Source organism: Eretmochelys imbricata, chromosome 2, assembly GCF_965152235.1.
Source record: "Eretmochelys imbricata isolate rEreImb1 chromosome 2, rEreImb1.hap1, whole genome shotgun sequence".
Taxonomy (NCBI): domain Eukaryota; kingdom Metazoa; phylum Chordata; order Testudines; family Cheloniidae; genus Eretmochelys; species Eretmochelys imbricata.
The window spans coordinates 123,516,225-123,534,462 of record NC_135573.1 but is presented as its reverse complement, the minus strand read 5'-3'; positions in this window follow the sequence as shown (position 1 = coordinate 123,534,462).

The window sequence follows — 18,238 nt, the reverse complement described above, 5'->3', positions numbered from 1 at the left end:
GGTTTCTGGGCTGTGTTAAGGAAGTAGACTCTTGTCTTAATCAGTAGGATGTTTGTTCAGGTGGAAAGAACCCCTGGCACGATGCTAGGAGATTCCACTGAGACGAGCTACACAATCAGCTTGTAGTCTCAATAGTGGCAAACTAGATGACCTAATAATAAGAGAGGTACTGAAGGGTACCAAATAGTCTAGTGAGATGAGTGTGAAGGGGAAGGAGGGACGTGGCATAGCAATAGCAGAACAATTATTGGAGTAATTATTCCAGAATAAAGTCGTTTTTATTCCAGAATAGTGTCCACACGGGGAATTATACAGGAATAGCTATAGCAAAATAATTATTCCACTACAGCTATATAGGAAATTTCCCATGTGGACAAGCCCTAGGAGGAGATCTGAGGCTGGATCCAGCAATGAGCTCTGTGCAGGAAGGATCCCGCTGCCCAAATAGATCCTCACTGGCGTCATAACAGGATGGGAGTTCAGTCCCCAGACCTGATGTTGCCTAATATGCTATCTGACCATGGGAAACTCGTGATCTTGGTCATTTCCGTTTCCTTTGCGATAAGACAGGAGGAATAACACACCCTTTTATAAAGTGCTTTGAGATCCTCAGATTAAAAGGCACTACATCAGGCAGTGCCCATAGCACCATTTTCTGAATAAGCCCTAAAAGTGGGCAGACTTTTCTTATTTATTTTTTGGTTCACTGCCAGGTCTGTCCTGATTATATACAAACATGTTTCATATTTGTTCAACATGAAAAAATTAAAAAGCAGTTTTCAGCTCTCCTAATTTGTCAAGTAACAGGCTACCTCTCGAGGCACAGGTTTGGCATCTGTCTGTCATACTGAGTTATGCAGAAAAAATTAAATTGGGTGTTTATAGCTCCCATGGTTGTAGCAAATAATAAGCAATGTATTAATAGGCAAGTAGGTAGAATTAGGTATGGAAATCTGTGTGTGTGTTTCTATGCATGAGAAGGAAGAAATAATGAACATTTTAAAATAAGGCACATTTGTAAATTAGATATTTTCATCTTCATTGGGGACAGTAATGAATGCTTAGTCAATTCCTTGGGGCCAGATCTTACACTTTCAGAATTCCAATAGTAGTTTTGCATGTGTGAGGAGCAAAACAGACTCCTAGCTGTCTTGGTCAGGCAAAATAGCTCAGAATCAGTGCCATTTTGGTGCAGAGCTCTATTAAAAAAAGACCCCAGAGCTGGGAAGTTTAAACTGCTGTAAGACAACATTTTACTTTTTTTTTTTATTATGTTTTAATTTTATACATCATCTCTATCTCATGATCGCTTCTCTGGATGTTGCCATGCTAGCAGGTGGTCCAAAGTCCCAATGGCCCATTGTGTTTAAATTAACACTGCAATCTGGATTTCTTTATCAAATTATGAGACCTGACAGATTAACAGTTGCTATGTTTATCTTGACTGGTGCAAACTGTTTCATAAATTTTGAAAAGGCAATTTTCCTTTCAGCCCTTCAAGAATTATGGCGCAGCCACTTCCTCCCCCTCCAATGAATGTTAAAGCTGCAGCATTTAAAATTTCCCTTCAGTAGTTAGAAAAAGACATTTTTAAAAGGATTTTTCTATAAAAAAGGTAGAACAAAACCATATTTAATGTCTGTGGCTTCATGGTTTATTCTATTAGGAGGGAAATACAGTAGCTGTCTCGCTTGTTGAAAATTAATACAGCAAAGGACCTTTTCAGTTTAATTTAGACATAGCTGAGACAATCTTTAACCTGCCCACCATTTTGTAATATCATGCTTATGGCCTGGTCCTGCATTCTGTGCATATGCAACACTTTCCTTGAAGGGGAAGATGGCAGGGTTGAAGTCAAGGGGAAATTGGCTGGCTGTTCAGGGAATTCAGCAGCAGGTGGTTATGGTTCGTATTTGGGGATTGTTTTGTTTTTTAACGAGATGGAGGGTGGGGAGTTGCAGGGAGGGTAGTAGAAAATCGGGGAGAAAAACTAAGTAATCAGTCGTATGCTAAGCAGGACCATTGTGACACTTAAAGCAGCAGAGCTACCATATTACACACGGTATTATTAAAAGAAAAGGAGTACTTGTGACACCTTAGAGAGTAACACATTTATTTGAGCATAAGCTTTCGTGAACTACAGCTCACTTCATCAGATGCATTCCATATGAGCTTTTACAATAACTGCAATTTCTTTGCAAGTATTTACTTTAAAAGACGACTGCAAACTTAAATGTCTCCTTCAACAGGGTTGATTTGACAAATAAGGCATAAGCCCAGCATTTAGGGAAATCCTTTCCACACCAGTGGGCTTTTGCCTTTCCTACAAGACTGCACTATTGATGTAGATACATCTGGAGACACTTTCTAGAAGCTCTTAGTTTTCTATGATCTATTAGTTTAGTGTTTATTAAAGAAACAAAAATGTATAGAATTATTGGACATTCAGGTGAACACAAGAAACAACACAGCAAACATGACATGGCTCTAGTTTTTGACAAAAACAAAACAAAGCACCTCTTCAAAACCACTCTACTATTTTATTTCTGTGATTACTTTCATTGCTTTGCAAATTAAACTTAAAAAAATATAGGCCTTATAAAAAAAGGCTATGTGCATCCTAACTGTGCTGCCGAGCTAAGTCAATCTGGCAAACCCTATTGTGATTTGTGATTTTTTTCAACCCCTAAAATAAATGTTTTTCGGTATTGATTTTTTTAATTAAAAATACTTCCAAGCATAAATTGAAATTGATGCCACTGCCCAGGAAGATTTACTAGCTGGAGTGCACCAGTCATGCAGTTACTCTCAGTTGTCATTCCCTTGTTCTGCAGAGAGAGCACAGAGTCAGATGGAAGTAGTCACTGTTCAGCACAGAGGAACGTTTGTGGGTGATAAGATTTTCATCATTTAAAAAGTTTACATCTGGAAGGTTCTCTGTATTACAAAGAGACCCATGCTGGAACAAGTACTTTTATCTCAGTGTGGCTGGGCCATTTGTTACAGTCAGCTGGCAAATGTGCATTCTTTCCCCCTTATATTTCTTATTCACTGTAATGGCTTTTCTTTTTTTGGGGGGGTTAAGATTTAATGAGAAACCAATTTGAACAGCGATTTCTCACAGAAAGAGTGAATTTGCCTTTTTGCAAATCAATTTTTGTAACAAGTTATTTATATGATACTAAATAAATTTTTTTTTCTAACTCGCTTTTTTTATTCTCTCAGTTTACAGTCTATATTTACAAAGTTAACATAAAATAATGATATAAATCTTCTAAAGTAATTCTGCATCCACCATCCTGACACTGCCGCCAGTTGGCTCAGCCCATCAAATTTCATTGGTAAATGCTTGGCTTCTAACACACTGTGTGAGCAATTGGGCTGGTCTTGAGATTGGTGGGGCCTCAAGGAAGAATGATGTAATTGGACAAGGAGTCACTTCCCCTTAGGGACCCTCACTTGGAGAAGGAGATAGGAATGACCATTATATTGACAAAAGCATAGGGTTCAGAGCAGCTACTTATGTTTATAGGTGACTTCAATTAGAAACAGCTCTCATTGAAGTCAATGGGAGTTTTGCCTCAGTATTGGGTGTGGAATGTCCTCCATCTTGAAGTATATGAAGATCATAGCAGAGAAGTCAGATGTAATACACTTGTACATGTTACTCATTGGTTATTTCTCTTTTGTTAGAAGAGGGTCTCAAAGAGAATTTAGGCACAGGGCTAGGTTGACCATATATTGAAGATGAGCACAAACCTCAACTGAGATATCTTCTTATGCAAGCAGAGCTACTCTCTGAGGAAATTCTTCATTTTAGCACTTCATAAAGGAAAACACCCCATCTTATTTAACAACTTTTGTGAGGAAAGGGAGGGAAATATCATTGCAAAGCAGTGCTTCGTCAATAACATGGGTAAGGATACATTAGACCTACTCAGGTGAAGTAATTGACCTGAATGACTGACTCCCCTAAGTGGTTTATGAATTACGATAAATCAAGTGACTCACATAGGCCAGTGACTGGTTGGGCCATATGGAATGCTGTCTTAGATGCAACTCAAGAATACGGGTGAACATTTTATATGGTGATCTTAGCAAAACAGGGTGGTATTTTAGTATTCATTACTGAGATTGCGGTTTAGACTAATACATTCGTCTATATACAAACTAAAAATAAAGGAGATTAGTTTATTACCTGTATTACAGTACACCAAGGCCCCAGCTGGAGCTCCATTGCGGTAAGCCCTGTACATACAGGATTTTATCTATTACATACACACATATAAACCTTAGTTCACCTGTGTGTCATAACTATTATTTTTTTTGTATTTCTGTAGCACTGGGAGAGTCCAGTCACACCGAGGCCCCATTGTGCTAGGCCCTATGCAAATAGAGTAAGAGATAGTCTCTGCCCCAAAGAGCTTCCAATCTAATTAACAGAAGATGTAACAAGTTGGCGTAACAAACTAGCAGGGAGAAGTGGATGGTAACAGTGACAGGAGAACAGAGTTATGTATAATGGCTGTGGTCACAATTTGCCAGCTTGAGGGTTTGTTTTTTAAAGAGACCATAATGATTTCAGTAGGACTGCCACTTGGCCATTTTTTGACCAGCCTGGCCAGTTGCTGGTCAAAAGATGTACCATGTCAGTTTCTTTTTTGTGTGCACATGCTGCCACGCACATAGAAATCTTAGCTACAGGCTGTACACGTCATGGCTGGGAGTGTGCCGCAGCCTGGACAGCACCCAGGTCCCTTTCTGTGTGCCAGGCCCTCACCTGCTGGCTCCTCTTGCACTGGGAACCAGCCAGGAAGCGGGACAAACCATCACCTGAGGGTGAGGCTTATTAGCATGGATGGGTAAGGAAGAGGGTGGGGAGGCAGGGGCTCCTGGGAGGGGATGGTAGGACGGACTCTCTTGAGGGCTCCAGGAAGCAGGATAGATGAGGCTTACCAGCAGGAAGGGGTAAGGAAAGGCAGTGGGAGCCCTGCCTCCCCCAATCTTCTCCTCATCCCTCCCTGCTGGTAAGCCTCTGGTCTGTCCCATTTCCCAGAACCCTTGAGGGAGCCCTCTACCATCCTCTCCCAGCAGCGGGGGGCTCCCTCTAGAGCTGAGGCCCCTGGTGGGAGTGGGGTGGGTGTAGGGAATCATGGACCAGGGAGGTAAGGCTGCTGGTGCATCTGAGAAGGGAAGAGGAGGATCAGGCTCATGGGGGGGCCACTGTGGCATGACCAGTGGCCAGTTTTTCTGTGCCTCAGAAGTAAAACCAGTAGTTTCTGCTGGCCCCCGCCTAGGTGTTAATCTAGAATCCTCAACATCTTCAACATTCACTGGGAGCTCCACACAGCAGATCTAGGATTGGGATGCTAGAACTCTTTCCGTTACAGGTGACAACAACCAGGGGGCATCCCCATCATGAAGGAAACCCCTAACAAAAGGCATCCCAGCAGTAAAATACACTGTTCCCAGACATTCAATCACCATTTTTATCTGTGTAGAAACCAAAACAAATCAAACTCACGCCTCCTTGCTCCATCCAGGTTATCAAAGGGACAAGTTAGACTTTAACTAGACAAGTCATTAACTCTTATAATCTGTGATTACTGGAGAGATATAGTAATTCAAACAGCAATAGGTTTCCCACAATTTTAATCTCTATCTAAGAACTATGGTGCAGATCACTAATGGAAGTGGCCAACTTTTGACCTTACTCTTCAGGAACTAGATAGGCCATACATTGCCTACTCTCACTTTTGTATTGATGAAGACACCTTCTCTTTCCATCTCATGCTTATGTTCTTTCAAATATAGAGCAGCAGTATTTGCACATTAAATACAGCTCTTTCAGCAAGAGCCAAACCTTCTTGGGGTTCTCTATGAGAATCACCATAATCTCCATTTCTTTGGCAGATTTTCCAAAACACTAGATAGACCCATAAACCTTAAGGCCAAAAGGGAGCATTGTGATCATCTAACCTGATCTCCTGCACATTGCAGGCCACAGAACCTCACGAACCCCCTCTTGTAATACACCCATAACCTCTGGCTGAGTTCCTGAAGTCTTCAAATCATGATTTAAAGACTTCAAGTTACAAGCTACTCACCAACCGTTGCACTCAACACCGATGCCTCCACGTCTAGTCACAAACTTCTTTGTTCTCACTGCTGCTAATCTGTGAAGAAAAGTTACAAATGTTTAATGCTATTAATGCTAACAGTAGGTACAATATACTTCAAAACATTTGGTTCAGACCTAAAAACAATCATCCTAGATCCCTATCTTAATCAACTGAAGTTTTCTGTTTCACATTGCTCTCACTCTAACTAGGCCAGCCCCTCTTCCCCTCCTTTCTACTGCAATCAGCTGCCCAGCACACATCCATCCCCTTACTCTTCTTTACATTCCCCAACCTAATCCAAGCCAAGTAATGAGATATTCAACAGCTGTCTGGCCACCTTTCAGCTCCCCATTTTTTTCTGATATCCCACCAAACCAAAGGTGGGCTTTACGCAGGTCTGCCAGTCTTGACTGCAGTCTTCAAATCCCTCATTCTCCATGTCAGATTTGCTCCAGCATGCATTATACACTTCTGACTCAAGGGAACCACAGAACACACAAATATTTGCAGATACGCGTTTGCTTAGCATGTACTGTCAACCCACTAAGTTCCCACCATGCATCTTGCAACGTATCAGCAAATGGAAAGAGACCCACTGAGATGGGCACAGAATGAGGAAAGGTGTATACAAGGGAGTATGTTCATCTGGAACTTCCTAAGGGCTTGGGATGGCTTATTCCTTTCTCTCTCATGAAAAACACCAACAGTAGCCTGTGCACAATTTTGTCTGTATCCCCTGCTGAAGCTTTTCTTTTCTTAACTCAGAATTTTCCTGGCTGTCTGCTCATGCATGCATCTTAATTAATAAACAAATGAATACATTCCCACGCGATTGCCTTTACATGTTGTTCTAAACATCTGTTTCTACCTACATCCTTCAACAAAGCAGCTCTAGTCTGCAGCTCAGCTAGGGAACATCTATCTCTCTCTCTCTCTCTCAGGACACAATCAGGTTTTTTTCATGTCAATTATCTTAATTGGTAACAAGCTTAAGCCATTTCCCAATTACGACTCCAATTTGTTAGAACAAATAACCCCTCAAACCTTCTTACATAGAAATATTAAAAAAAAAAAACTTTCCTAAGTAGTCTTTAAGAAAACATTAATTGAAGGGATGGGTCCTTCCTTTGGAACCCAGGTTCTGAAACAATCAGAACCCTAGGCTCATCTTTCTAATGGACAGAATGGGACACACACACATCCCCAAATCCCATCAGACTTTATCATTCAGGTCTGTCTCTAATGAAAGGTAGAAGCGTAAAGAGAAGGTACGAGGAATCCAGATGTGAGAGGGCCACACTTGCCTTACTGCACCGTCCGCTGATAGGTTAGCCATACCACTACCTTCATCTGGTCCTGTTCATTCTTGCTCATCTGTTTCCAGTTATACAGCCAAACACATCAAAGCTGTCACATCTTTCCTGTGCCAGCTACGCCCATTATTACAGACTTGAGCGGAGGGCAAACTATATCTCAACTTCTGCTCTCCCTTCAGCTTCCTCTAGGATGGGGCACAGCTTTAAATTCTGCCAGGAGGGGGCACGATGCTATATTCTGCTTGGCCATGTCCCCCATTTCAACGAATACCACCAACTTTTGCACCCTACCCTGCCCGGAGAGGCTGTGTCCACAACCTGCCCCTCCCCTGAACTTTCCTCCAGCATTTATACTGATATGATATGGATTAACCAGGCAGGGAATTTAGCCCAGATTGTTATGATATCCTACTTGATTACAGCACTTGCCATGCAGGATTCCTATAACCTATGTGGGCTCTCCTGCCAAGTTCAGAATCAGAAGTCATAACTACAATAGTATTTGTTACTCTATTGCTTTCAGATATTGTTCACAATTCTTAAAATAGTCTTATGGTTAGTTTTGAAATTTAAAAAAGCCCAAATGAGTTGCATGTTTCCAATAATTCAGCATTTAATAAACCAACCGTCTATCTGGCTGTGATATGAAGTTGCTTTTGAATGCCCTGGAGACAACAGCTTGTTATTTTTGTTAATATTTAAACATTGCATTTCGCCTTTTATTTCAGAAGGAACTGTTTGAATGTCTTGGTACCAAGGTAGATATTCAGCACATGAGCTCAGTCCTCTTCACATTGAAATCAATGAGAATTTTACCATTGATTCAAAAGGGAGTGGCAGTGGACTTCCAAAACACAATGCATATCACTGAATTTCTGTTGAGTAACGTGAAGCTTGGTGGACAGCAAAGGAACTTACTGGATACATCAGAGGAAGGCTGCCAATGGGCACTGAGAAAATAAACCAAGGGGACCATGTGCAAACAAGAATCTTCAGGAAAAGGAACACACCTCATAAGAAAGCTGTTTTAAGGCTTCTGGATTTCAGTTCAAACCAATATTTACTAATAATTATCTCACATAAAGAAAAATTACCAGTAAACATTAGCCTGTTCACTAAATCCTGCCAGTTCCCCGTCAATTCCTCTCCACCAAAATCCCTTGTCTAGGAGTTAATCATCTGGTGCTCCATTCCCTCTATACTTTCTCACTCTCTCACCCTCCACCCCAATGTGACCAGAATTCAGTTTTGAAAATTATCTTCCACATTCAGCCCCAGCATCTTGTGTCTTCTTTCATGCATTCCCCCACGTTGCCCATATAATGTCCCTGTTACTCATCTAAATGACCAACTATTCTTACAGTTTTGCTCAACTCTGCCCATTTTTAAACCTCACAGTACTTAACGCACGTTTTGTTATTCTTGTCTTATCACAGGACCCGTCCTGTTGACATTCCGTGATGTGCTCACTGCTGAGAATAGCCCTAACCATTTTGTAGCCAGGGTCTAATGGTGTAAAGGCCTGAGACCCAAGCCTGTAAAAATGTATATAACAAGCTTGGGGAAAGCACTGTGCTGATATAATATTTCTTTCCCTGCTGCTGTACTTCAGCTTACCTCTCTGATGGGGTACAGACCAGAGCTTAGTCTTTTTAGGACTTTGAGATACCTATGTATTGTATATAGTGTTACATTGCTCAAAGAAGGAAAGTGACATAAAACGTCTAAAGGAGAAAATATTTGCTATATGTAAGTGCAAATGTGATTTCTTATAGCTTATGAAACAATGATTTTATCATAGGCAAACTAGGGAAATATTGGAAGTGGAAGGCAGTTTGGGTGAAAGTGATCATGAAATGATAAGAATTCGTGATTCTAAGGAATGGTAGGATGAAAAACAGCAGAATAAAGAAAACGTACTTCAAGAAGGCAGACTTTAGCAATATCAGAGAACTGGTAGGTAAGACCCTATGGGAAGCAAGTCTAAGGGGAAAAAGAGTTGGCAGTTTTTTAAAGAGACATTATTAAGGGCACAAGATCAAATGATTCCAATACATAGAAAAGATAGGAAGTATGGTAAGGGACTGCCCTTACTTCACCTGAAGATCTTCAATGACCTGAAACTCAAACAGTCATACAAAAAGTGAAAACTTGGTTAAATTATGAAGGATGAATATAAAAAAAACAACGCAAGCATGTAGGGACAAAATTAGAAAGGCAAAAGCAAAAAAATTAGAGTAAAGTAGCTAGGGACATAAAGAGTAACAAAAACAAAACATTTTACAATACATGAGACTCAAGAGGAAGACCAAAGACAGGGTAGGCCCATTACTCAATGGGGAGGGAAAGACAACAATAGAAAATGCAGCAATGGCTGAAATGTTAAATGCCCTTTTTGTTCTTGTTTTCACAAAAAAAGTTAACAGAGATTGCATGGCTGACATAGTGAACATCAGTGTCAGTGGGATAGATGTGAGGCTAAAATAGGAAAAGAAGTTAAGAATTACTTAGACAAGTTAGATGTCAGCCATGCCAGTCAGCAGTGCCTGACTAAATACATACTAGAACAGCGGTTCTCAACCAGGGCTGAAGCCGACACCCCTCAGCCCCAGTCGGGAGCAGCTCGGGGCTGAAGCCAGTGTCCCCCGCTCCCCCAAGCCAGGAGCAGCGGATGGCGGAAGCAGAGAACCCCAGGGCCCCCACCCAGCAAAACCTGGGATCCGCACTGGGAGACCCCGCAACCCTGGCCCATGCACAACCCCTAGCTAGCTCCTGAGCTACCCCCGCCTGCATACAGCCCCTAGCCACCCCATCCCTGCACCCTGAGCTGCCCCCCTGCCTGCACACAGTTATAGAATCATAGAATATCAGGGTTGGAAGGGACCTCAGGAGGTCTTCTAGTCCAACCCCCTGCTCAAAGCAGGACCAACAGTCCCCTAGTACCCCCCTCCCTGCATCCTGAGCTACCCGCCTGCCTGCACACAGCCCCTAGTTACCCCTCTCCCTGCACCCTGAGTGGTTTTCAAACTTTTTGAACTGAGCCCCCACTTTGAGTTATATTTTTGGTTGCGTCTCCCCACAGCCCAGACAGGCTGGGTGGCCTCCTGAGTGAGTCAGGGGATGGAGGCGGTGCTCCCTTCCTGGACCCTGCTGTGTGGAGTTGGATCGAGCCCCACCAGCCCTGCCCCCACCCCCCCAAAATAGAAGTAAAACTATGTCTATGCCCAAAGGGCTGTGCACTCCCCCCCCCCCGACACACACATACCCAGGCCCTGGAGTTTTTATAGAGTGTTCAGGGGGAGCCTCAGCAAGAAAAAGGTTGAGAACCCCTGGCCTAGACCCCTTACTGAACTGGCTGAAGAGATTACTGAGTCATTAGCAACGATCTTTGAGAACTTGAGGAGGATGGGAATGATCCCAGAGGACTGGAAAGAAGACAAGTATCATATCTATCAATAAAAAGGGGAATAAGGACAACCCAGGGAATTATAGACCAGTCAGCTTAACTTGAGTACCCAGAAAGATAATGGAGCATATAATCAAATAATCAGTTTAAGCACCTTAAAGAAAATAAGGTGATAAACAACAGTCAACATGCATTTGTCAAGAACAAATCACCTCAAACCAACCTAATATCCTTCTTTGTCAGGGTTACAACCCTTGTAGACAGGGGGGAATAGCTCGTAAGTAAATATATCTTAGTAAGGCTTTTGAAATGGTCTCACGACCTTCTCATAAAAAACTAGAGAAATATAGCCAAGACAAACCTGCTATAAAGTGGGTGCAGAACTGATTTGAAAAGCTTAGTCAGAGAATTAAAAATAATCTTGACAAACTGGAGAAATGGTCTGAACTAAATAGGATGAAATTCAATGAGGACAAATACAAAGTACTCCACTTAGAACAGAAATAATCAGTTGCACAAATACAAAATGGAAAAAGGCTGCCTAGGAAGGAGTACTGGAGAAAAGGATAAGAACATAAGAATGGCCATTCTGGGTCAGAGAAAAGGTCCATCGAGCCCAGTGTCCTGTCTTCCGACAGTGGCCAATGCCAGGTGCCCCAGAGGGAAGTAACAGAACAGGTAATCATCAAGTGTTCAATCTGCTGTCGCCCATTCCCAGCTTCTGGAAAACAGAGCCTAAAGACACCCCCTAGCCATGATGGACCTATCCTCCACGAATTTATCTAGTTCTTTTTTGAACCCTGTTATAATCTTGGCCTTCACAACATCCTCTGGCAGAGTCCCACAGGTTGACTGTGCATGTGATCTGGGGGGTTATTGTCAATCAGAAACTAAATATGAGTCAACAATGTAATACTGTTGCAAAAAATGTGAACATCATTCTGGGATGTATTATCAGGAGTGTTGTAAAGAAAAGAGGAGAAATAATTCTGCTGCTCTTCTCAGCACTGATGAGAGCTCAGCTGGAGCACTGTGCCCAGTTCTGGGCACCACACTTTGGGACAGATGTGGACAAACTGGAGGAAGTCCTGAGGAGAGCAACAAACATGATTAAAGATCTAGAAAACATGACCTATGAGAAAAGCTTGGGTTTGTTTAGTCTGGAGATGAGAGGACTGAGTGCGCACATGATAACAGCCTTCAAGTACATCAAAGGTTGTTATAAAGAGAAGAGTGATAAACTGTTCTCCGTAGTCACTGAGGACAGGACAAGAAGTAATGGACTTAAATTACAACAAGGGAGATTTAAATTAGAATTAGAGGAAAAGATTTCTAACTGTAAAGATAAGCACAAATTACCTAGAGAGATTGTGGAATCTGTCATTGGAGGTTTTTAAGAGGAGGTTAGACAAACACTTGTTAGGGTTGGTCTAGGTAATACTTAGTCCTGCCTCAGTTCAGGGGACTGGATTAAATGACCTATCAAGATCCCTTCTATTCCTCTGTTTCTATGATTCTCTGAATATTGTAAATCACTTTTTTAAAGAGTCAAGGTGGGAGAAGTAATATCTTTTATTGGACCAACTTCTCTTCATGAGAGAAACAAGTTTCCAAGCCACACAGAGCTCTTCTTCAGGTCTGGGAAAGGAACTTCCAGTATCCCTGCTAAATGCAAGATGGAACAGATTAACTACTTATGCTAAAAAAACTGTATGCTCAGGGCAGCTCTGGATCCTTTCCCACTCCCCTCTTGTGAAGAGTGGATCAATTTCCTTGTCCGCCCATCCCTAGAAAACCAGCCCTGGGAAGGGAGAGAAGAGAATCCCCTAAAGATGCTTTTTGTGGAGGGGAGTGAAGAACTTCCAGAGCTGGAGGAGGAGCAGAGATGCTCTGGGCAACCAAAGAGTGGGGAAGTTGGGGCAGAGGTGGGGAGGGAGAAAGGAAGGCAGAGTTGATATGGAGACAGGGTAACAAAATGAATTGATGTAGACATATTGTAGTCAAAATCCTATTTCACCTATACAGTTATGACACTAATTATCACACACAACAGGGAGGTTTCAAAAAATCAGAAGACTGATCCAAAACATTATTTAATTTGTTTTTAAAATCTTATAATTTGGGGGCTAATATCAGGATTTTGAGGGGTCTAACTCCTGATTTTTGAAGGGTTGTGTGGCAGTCTTGCACATGCTTAACTTTACTCACATGGTAGGCCCATTGAAGACAATGGGACTACTTCTAATGCATGCAATTAAGCCTAAATGTTTGCAGGATCAGTGCCTTATTTTGTAAAGTCTTCAGGGCAGGGACTCTGAAGCTATTTATTTTGAAAAGTACTTTGTACATTTATGTTGCTAAATAAATAAGCAACCACTTCCACATCCAGGAACTGCATAAAGATTTTGATCTCTGTGTCTCCAAGCTCTGATTTGAGCCACTCTTCGGGTATGTCTACAATACAATGTTAGGTCGATTTTATAGAAGTTGATTTTTAGAAATCGATTTTATACAGTCGATTGTATATGTCCCCACTAAGCACATTAAGTTGGTGGAGCATGTCCTCAATACTGTGGCTAGCATCGACTTACGGAGCAGTGCACTGTGGGTAGCTATCCCACAGTTCCCGCAGTTTCCGCTGCCCATTGAAATTCTGGGTTAAGCTCCCAATGCCTGATGGGGCAAAAACATTGTTGAGGGTGGTTTTGGGTACATGTGATCAGTCACCCCTCCCTCCCTCTCTCACTCCCTCCTTTCCGCCATGAAAGCAATGGCAGACAATCGTTTCTTGCCTTTTTTCCTGGGTTACCCATGCAGGCGCCATACCATGGCAAGCATGGAGTCTGCTCAGCTCACCACTGCTGTTCTGAGCATTGTAAACACCTCATGCATTATCCTGGAGTATGTGCAAAACCAGGCTAAGAGACGCCATCACGAGGACGATTGTGATGAGTACATGGACAGAGACGTTCCTGAAAGCACAGGCTGTGGCATTTGGGACATCATGGCAGCAGTGGGGCTGGTTAATACAGTGGAATGCCGATTCTGGGCCTGGCAAACAAGCACAGACTGGTGGGACCACATAGTGTTACAGGTATGGGATGATTCACAGTGGTTGTGAAACTTTCGCATGCATAAGGCCACTTTCCTTGAACTTTGTGAGTTGCTTTCTCCTGCCCTGAAGCACAGGAATACCAAGATCAGAGCTGCCCTGACAGTTGAGAAGCGACTGGCAGTAGCCCTGTGGAAGCTTGCAATGCCTGACTGCTACCGGTCAGTCAGGAATCAATTTGGAGTGGGCAAATCTACTATGGGGGCTGCTGTGCTGCAAGTAGCCAATTCAATCACTGACATTCTGCTATCAAGGGTACTGACTCTGGGAAATGTGCAGGTCATAGTGGATGGCTTTGCTGCAATGGGGTTCCCAACTGTGGTGGGGCGACAGACGGAACCCATATCCCTATCTTGGCACCAGACCACCTTGCCAACCAGTATATAAACCGCAAGGGGTACTTCTCAATGGTACTCCAAGCACTGGTGGATCACAAGGGACGTTTCACCGACATTAACGTGGGATGGCTGGGAAAGGTGCATGATGCTCACATCTTTAGGAACTCAGGTCTGTTCAAGCAGTTGCAAGAAGGGACTTACTTCCCAGACCAGAAAATTACCATTGGGGATGTTGTTATCCTTAGGGGACTCAGCCTACCCCTTGCTCCCATGGCTCCTGAAGCCATACACAGGCAGCCTGGACAGTAGTGAGGAGCAGTTCAACTATAGGCTGAGCAAGTGCAGAACGGTGGTAGAATGTGCTTTTGGACGTTTAAAAGCTTGCTCGTGCTGTTTGCTGACTAGGTTAGACCTCAGCGCAACCAACATTCCCATTGTTATTGCTGCTTGCTGTGTGCTCCATAATATCTGTATGAGGAAGGGTGAGACATTTATGGAGGGGTGGGAGGTTGAGGCAAATTGCCTGGTGGCCAATTTTGAGCAGCCAGACACCAGAGCAATTAAAAGAGCACAGCAAGGGTGTGCATCAGAGAGGCTTTGAAAACCAGTTTCATGACTGGCCAGGTTACAGTATGACAGCTGTGTGTGTTTCTCCTTGCTAAAAACCTGCCCCCTTTGTTGATTTTAATTCCCTGTAAGCCAACCACCCTCCCCCCTTTGATCACAGCTGGCAAAAGAAATAAAGTAACTATTGTTCTGAAACCATGCATTCTTTCTTTATTAATTTAAAAAAAAAAGTGAGATAACTGACAAGGTACCCCGGGTGGGGTGGGGTGCGGGAGGAGGGAAGGACAAGGCCACATTGCTTACTGTAGCCACACTACAAATCAAAACAGTTTGAATGACAGCCTTCCGTTGCTTGGGCTATCCTGTGGAGTTGAGTGGCTGGGTGCCCGGAGCCTCCCCTGCTACGTTCTTGGGCGTCTGGGTGAGGAGGATATGGAACTTGGGGAGGAGGGCAGGCGGCTATACAATGGATGCAGCAGGAGTCTGTGCTCTTGCTGGCTTTCCTGCAGCTCCAACAGACACTTCATCATGTCTGTTTGCGCCCCGATTAGCCTCAGCATCACCTGCTGCCTCTGCTCTTTGCACTCACTTAATGCTTTCCTGGCCTCCTGCCATTGAATGCCTCCATGCATTAAGCTGTACCCTATCAGTGCGGGAGGACTGCATGAACTTGGAAAACGTCATCGCAAGTGCGTTTTTTTTTCCGCCTTCTAATCTGCAATAACCTCAGGGACAGAGATGATATGGGGAGCATAAAAACATTTGCACCTGGGGGAAGATAAAAAGGGAGAGTAAAATTTAAGATGATACATTGCTGAGAACAAAAGGGAGATTCTTTCACAGTGAATCAAGCAATTCACAGCAGACAGCACATGTGCTTTAGGTACAAGGTCACATTTTGCCTTTTATATTGAGCGCCTGCTGGTATGGTGACACATCACACATGGCTGGGCAACAGAATTTGGTTTCCAGGCAGCCATGGTAAGCCTTTTGGTATGTGGGGTTGGCTTCTTCCGCCTTCATAACACGTGGGAATGGTTTCAAACTGCAGCGCCCTCCTTTCCCATGGCAAGCAATGCCGGTTGGGTTTCACATTTAAAAGGAGGGGCTGCGGTTTTGGGGTGAACGTGCAGCACACACCTCTCCCCACCCCACCACATGGCTATTCTCTGGGATGATCCCTTTTAGCCAAGCGCAAACAACCCCGCATGAATGGGGTCCTTTTACTGTTCCCTTACAAAAATTCCCCTATTTCAACCAGGTGACCATGAATGATATCACTCTCCAGAGGCTAATGCAGAAAGATAAAGACCGAATGTTGCTTGAGTGTGACCAAAACCCAGGACCATTCGCTGCCATGCTTTGTGCTGCAATGATTCCAGACTACTTGCTACTGGCTTGGCGTGGGAAGGTGTCCTACCATACAGAACGAATAATAATAACGAAATAAGGCAAAGGCTTTCAGAGTACCTCCAGGAGAGCTTCATGGAGATGTCCCTGGAGGATTCCAGCTCCACCCCCAGAAACATTAATAGACTTTTCCAGTAGCTGTACTGGCCGCGAATGCATCCCAAGTCTTCAGGGCAAATCAAATATCAAACACTATTGCTTTTAAACCTTGTACTGTAGTTACAAATGTGCACTCACCAGAGCTGCCTTCTCTGGCTTCAGAGTCGGGGATCCCGCCCTGGCTGCTGGGGAGAATGGATTCACTGCTTGCCTGCTGCGCAATCTCCTTCTCTTCCTCCTCCTCCACTTCCTCATCCACAAAATCCTCCTCCCTGTTGCGTGAGACTCCCCCCTTGCAGATGTCCACGGAGAGTGGTGGGGTAGTGGTAGGGTCCCCCCTAGAATGCCATGCAGCTGATCATAGAAGCGGCATGTATGGGGCTCTGACCCAGAGTGACCGTTTGCCTCCTTTGTCTTTTGGTAGGCTTGCCTGAGCTCCTTAACTTTCACGTGGCACTGCTGTGTGTCCCTGTTGTAGCCTCTCTCCACCATGCCCTGTGCAATTTTAGCATATATATCAGCATTTCTTCTTTTTGATTGGAGTTCGGCCTGCACAGATTCTTCTCCCCATACAGCAATCAGATTCAGTGTCTCCCTTTTGGTCCATGCTGGAGCTCATTTGTGATTCGTTTGCATGGTCACCTGTGCTGCTGAGCTCGCCACGCTGACCAAACAGGAAATGAAATTCAAAATTTCCCAGAGCTTTTACTGTGTACCTGGCTAGTGCATCAGAGTTCAAAGTGCTGTCCAGAACAGTCACATTGGAGCACTCTGGGATAGCTCCTGGAGGCCAATACCTTCGAATTGCATCTGCACTACCCCAAAATCGACCCAGCAAGGTCAATTTTGGCGCTACTCCCCTCGCCAGGGAGGAGTACAGAAGTCAATTTTCAGAGCCCTTTAGGTCGACGGAACAGGGTTGGTTGCGTAGACGCAGTCATTTTAAAATTGACCTAACACGACTAAATTTGACCTAACCCCGTAGTGTAGACCAGGGCTTCGTAAATTCCCACATAGGGCAGTATCGTAGTAGGCTGAGAGCTGGAATCAGGTATATCAAAATCAGGCAACCCACACACACATTATACACAATTTTTATTTGAACGCTCAGAAGGATCGGTTCTTTATGGTTTTAGGCTTTTCATCTATTTGTTAGAATATCCCCTCAACTATTTTTACAAAGTAACTAATGTCAACATCAGAAAGTGTGCATTGTTCTGAAGATCTAAAAGTTTTGCAGAAAAATTAGTGAATGTTAGGCCCCAATCCTGAAACACCATGTATGTACTAACACAGCTGCTTCTGCATAGAGACTCTTATCTTCAAAGTGGCTCTACACAGGTGCAGCAGTGTGCCCAGTTGCACTGAACTGCAGGGTTGAGGCCATCCTCTATATTCTCTTCTCTACCCCTCCACAAACTTCTTTTCTTTTTTTTCCACCAAAGCTTGCTCTCCTTCATTGCTAGGCATTTCACAGCTGTATAATGGCGGTGGTTGTCCATCCACATGGGGTTTGTCCTGCCTCTATCTTGTGTTGACAAGGTTTGTTTGTGCGTTTCATTACATTGCAGTAATTGTTTTGGAATTAGATTGGGCTACACAATTATTAAATGAACTAATAACACTTTGGGATATATTTGCTTTGCATGTTTGCAATGTTAATTTGTTTTTAAAAAAATAGTAGTAAGAAGGACTGGCCATTTATTATGTGCAGCTAGAGTACTGCTTCAGGGAGGAGACCCAGACAAAAAGTCAGGAATAACTACGAGGTTATTTAAGAGGTTAAAAAAAGGTCCAAGCATTTCGTATTATTGAAACACTTCAGACCCAATCCTGCAAACGCTTCTGCATGTGAATACTCCTCATTA